The sequence below is a fragment of the Otolemur garnettii genome, unplaced genomic scaffold (genome assembly GCF_000181295.1).
Source record: "Otolemur garnettii isolate 467f Iridium unplaced genomic scaffold, OtoGar3 scaffold00137, whole genome shotgun sequence".
Taxonomy (NCBI): domain Eukaryota; kingdom Metazoa; phylum Chordata; class Mammalia; order Primates; family Galagidae; genus Otolemur; species Otolemur garnettii.
Genome location: NW_003852532.1, coordinates 4568982 through 4573991, shown reverse-complemented (window position 1 = coordinate 4573991; position 5010 = coordinate 4568982).

Below are 5010 nucleotides of genomic sequence, written 5' to 3'. Positions count from 1 at the left end.
CTTGCTGGTGCCTAGGTATTGGTCAAGGTGGTACAGGTAAAGAAACTGGGAGCCACTTCTGATCCCATCCTCACTGCCACAAATGTTAACAAAAGACCACAAGATCTGCAGAGGAAGACTGGGCAATACAACCTTGGGAGGAAACTGGAAGTACGTGCTCCCAAGAAGTGAGGGGAAGCTGGTTTGTGTGCCTCCTAGTGTCTGGGTTTGGGGAAAGCTTGCAGATAATTATGAGGGGAGTTAATCGTGTGGGCAGTGGATAAACACACATGTACCATACATTCCGTGTTCACTTTGGGGTGGGGTTTTAGCATTAACATGAGATTGAATTTGACTCTTTACCTCACAGCGGGAACTGTGGGGCCCAAAGTCAGTTTGTGCAATTCCCCTACAAGCCAGCCAAAAGTGATGTGAAGTCTGAGACTGGTTATGAGTTGTGGGAGGACCGCAAAGTGGAGAGGAGTTCAGTCAGCCGGTATCAGCTGTCCGCCAGGGGTCACTGGGGAAATTTCCAGCTGTAGTTGGTTCCACAGTCTTCTTCAGAAACTAGTTTTTGCTTAATCACAGGGAAGAAAACCTGGTGTCAGTAACACAGGGATATACCACTACTCTCTCACACTGCCACTACGGTTTGGTTCTGTTTTAGCACAGTTCATTTTAGATACCGAGAATCCATTTCATTTGTCTTCTGGAATATGCAACTAATCTCTCTAAATGTAAAACACTTCCCAGAAAGATGTGGGAATAGTCTCAGAGTAAGAGCCTAAAACAGCTACTGAACATTTCTGCAATGGACCACTGCCAGTCCAAGAATTCTTGTTACCTGTCCACAATGAAATCAATACCAAAACTGATGGTAAACCTTTCATTTCCTGGTCTCAGGTTCTCATGGCTGCATTCTCTCACTCACTCTGATCCTAGGGAAGCCTTAACCCACTAGACTTTCCTTCTTTCTACTAACCTGTAGCCATTTCATGGTGATGAGGTTGGCTTGGTCCAGGGCTCCAAACTGCTGAAGGTGCTAGAGGCTCTCAAGGACCTCGTCAACAAGGCCTGCTGTGACATCAGCCTGGGTGGCTGAACTTGCAGAGAATGGACTCACCCATGGCTCCTTGGTGCAGTTCACCCTGTGCTCCCAGGGCCCCCACACAGCCACAAGCTGGCTGTGGCAATGAACCTCACCATCATGTCCATAATATCAAAATGTGCTGGCAATGAAGATGTCATTACATGGAGAGTTGAAGGTACCAAGACACCAAATCAAGAGAAGTTTCAGACTATGAAATGAAGTTAATGAATTTAGATATTGAACAACTTGGAATTCCAGAACAAGAGTATAGCTGTGGCTCAAGTGGCTAAGGCGCCAGCCACATACACCTAAGGTGGCAGGTTCGAATCCAGCCCTGCTCGCCAAACAACAATGACAGCTGCAACCAAAAAATAGCCAGGCCCTGTGGCGGGCACCTGTGGTCCCAGCTAGTTGGGAGGCAGAGGCAGGAGCCCAGAAGCTGGAGGTTGCTGTGAGCGGTGATGCTACAGCACTCTACCCAGAGGGATAGCTTGAGGCTCTGTCTCAAAAAAAAAAAAAAAAAGAGTATAACTGTGAAGTAAAGATGACTGCTGGTGAATTTGCACATATATGTCAAGATCTGTCATATTGGAGAGGGTGTTGTAATTTCCTACGCAAAAGATGGAGTGAAATTTTCTGCAAGTGGTGAACTAGGAAATAGACACATTGTCAAAAACAAGTTACGTTGATAAAGAGGAGGCTGTTCCATAGAGGGAAAAAAGCCAGCTGGACTAACTTCTGCACTGACGGACCTGGACTTCTTTATAAAATCCACTCCACTCTCTCCTATGGTAATATTCAGTATGTCTGCAGGTGTACTCCTTTCTGCAGTGAATAAAATTGCTGATATGGGACATTTAAAGTATTATTTTGCTCCTAAGATTAAAGATGAAGAAGGATTTTAGGCATTCTTACAATCCAAGAAAATAAAAGAAAGCTCTTTAAAAACTGCTTCCAAAATGCCAGCATATACTGAAGTCTTTTTGCCACCAAATCTGTACCTCTGATTACATAGGTAGATGATTGTTTTCTGTGCATAACTTGTTTTTTCCTCCATTGTCTAGAATCTGTTTAAAGAATTAAACCTAAAATCAAATCTGGTCTTTAAACCTAAAAATAACATCTGCCATACTCAGAAATATTCCTTCTGATTTTTGTAACAATAGTTTTATAAAAAGGATCTTGCCTCTAAATGCAGTTTTAAGAATTGTGCTTCCAATTTAAATATAGTCTGATATTTTAAATGTCAAAAAAAGAAACTATGGTAGCACGTTGGCACAGTAATTTTGTGTTTTGAATTTAATAATTAAAAATAGGGGGCGGTGCCTGTGGCTCAAAGGAGTAGGGCGCCAGCCCCATATGCTGGAGGTAGTGGGTTCAAACCCAGCCCTGGCCAAAAACTGAAAAAAAAGAAAAATACAGTGTCTCATTTTTTAAAAATGGGTCTTGTATTTTGTCTTTGTTTTTATTTCCCATTTCAGTTTTCTAGAAATTTTTATATTTTATACAAAAGTATCAGTCCATGATGGATTGAAAGTTAAAAAAAAAAAAAAGTAATCCTTCACCACTAGATAACTTGAGAAACACTGTCCTAAACCAGAGGCTTGCAGCAAATTGAATGGAAGATACACGAATGGGCATGACTTTGAACCCTGGGGAGGGCCAGCTGGTGCTCTATGGGCATGACGGCACAGGGAGCATCCTGGGAAAGATCTAGCCTCCCTGGAGAGATTCAGCTGATATCATCTCTAGGGAGATAATAACTAGGCAAGTTAAGGCCAGTGGATAGACTGGGACCAGGGAGAAATGACATTTCTGTCCAGGCAGTCTGATGAAAAGAGGAGTTGAATATAACTAGAACCTAGAGTAGTAATTCCATAGAGTAATTCTTAGCTTTACAGCAATAAAAGTAAGCTGAACCACTTCCCAAAATTATATTTTTAAGCAATGACAAAAGAGGGGAAATCACAAAACCCAAATTTGATGAAACAGAGAAAAACTTTCAAAATCAGCAACTTGCCAACAACCATGAACTTTGAAATGAAGCAAACTTCAAATCAAACCCTGCTCGCTTAACAAACAATGGAATGATATCAAATGGGGTAACTAGGTTACCTTATCTGTCGATAGGGAACACAGTATCCAACCGAGGTTTGGTACAAATTAAATTGATAATGTGCAGAAAGTGCCTGATAGTCACTAGGTTCTCAATAAGGGTTAGTTTCTTTCCACTAAATAAGGCCAAATAGCAGCAGGTTTCTCTTAGCTCATATTTTAAATAGCAAATAAGGACTATAACAGGAGCAAACTATATTATAAAAATCAATATAACAAAGAAAATAAGCCCTTACCCAAGATGGAAACCATGGAGCAAAGGCGAGAAATATAACTGAGTACTTACTAGCATAAGCACTTCAAAGTCTCTTTTCTGGAAATCCGAGAACTGCCATGGAAGGGTCAAACAGCTTCGTAATTAGTGCCCTGGCTGGCCCAAGGGAGAACTTGACTTAGTCTAAATAGAATGACTTGTACACTTGTGGTAGATGCATAGTAGCCTCATGCTAATTATGTGACAGAGTGTCATCTCTTGCTGTCCCCATATAGTTTTAGACCATATATTTCCAAGAATTAAAGTCTATCCTTGGGATGTAGTGGTGTGTATATTATATACACAGGATACAATCAGTGTAAGAGGGAAAAAAGAATAAGAAACAGTAACAAGGTGTGACTACAATTCAAAGTAGCAGAAACACCACCCAGCAAAACCAATCCAGAGGACTGAGGCCGCAGCCAGATCTAGACCCCCAGAGTTTCCGTGTGTTTCATCAAATGTGGGTTTTGTGGTTTCCCCTCTTTTGTTTTATCTCACAAACTGTTCTGTGGGAGATAAATAGATAAAATCTAATATTAGACTCTGTTGCCCTGGACCTGAAATTCTGGTTTGTCCACCAGTCACTCCATGACTTCTATCAAGTTGTTTTTTCTGAGCCTCCATTTCCTCATCTGTCCGGTGAGAACAATAACTCCCCTCAGACAGTGGCTGTGAGAGTGGAAAGCGTGAACTCACATTAAGTGCTTCTGGTTCTGGCTGAAGCTTTGGGGATATCTACAGAACTCCACACCAAGTGATGCCAACTTAGGAAAATAATTTTTAAGAAAGTAGATTGAGGAAGTGAGACCTCAGGGCCTGAGTTTCTCTGGGGTGCTCATCTATTTTCTCAGTGAATGTTGAGGAGAGTACAAAGGCAGTCAGATACAGATTCGGGGTTTCAGAAAATGAGGACAATCAGTAGAGAACCTCTAGAAAGAAATCTCCATAATGGGCTTCCTCTGTGACTCCTTGGAAATATTTTCCAGCCAGATGTGGTGGCTCATACCTGTAATCCTAATCCTTGCTTAGGTTGGTCTTTCACTCTGGGAGGCTGAAATGGGAGGATTGGGATGATCACTTGAACTCAGGACTTCAAGCTCAGCCTAAGCAAGAGGCTAAAAATAAAAAAATAGCTGTAGTCCCAGCTATTTCAGAGGCTGAGGCAGGAGGATTGCTTGAGCCTGGGAATATGAGGCTGCTGTGAACTAGGTTGACACTATGGCACTCTAGTCTGGGACAACAAAGTGAGACTCTGTTTAAAAAAAGTAGAGAGAAATATTTTCCATTTCTTCACATTTTCTTAACCCCTATGCAAATAATATGGTGAGAAATGAAATTATATTAACAAATAACAGAACTTTAGTAAATGACCCTATAGAGTACTACCTCCATATATATTGCTTAAAAGCAAGATTTAATTTGAAGAGCAATGCAAATGTACATATTGTGGGTAAAAACTATATGCAAATAGGGCAGTGCCTATGGCTCAAAAGAGTAGGGTGCCGGTGCCATATACCAGAAGAGGTGGTGGGTTCAAACCCAGTCCTGGCCAAAAACTGCAAAAAAAAAA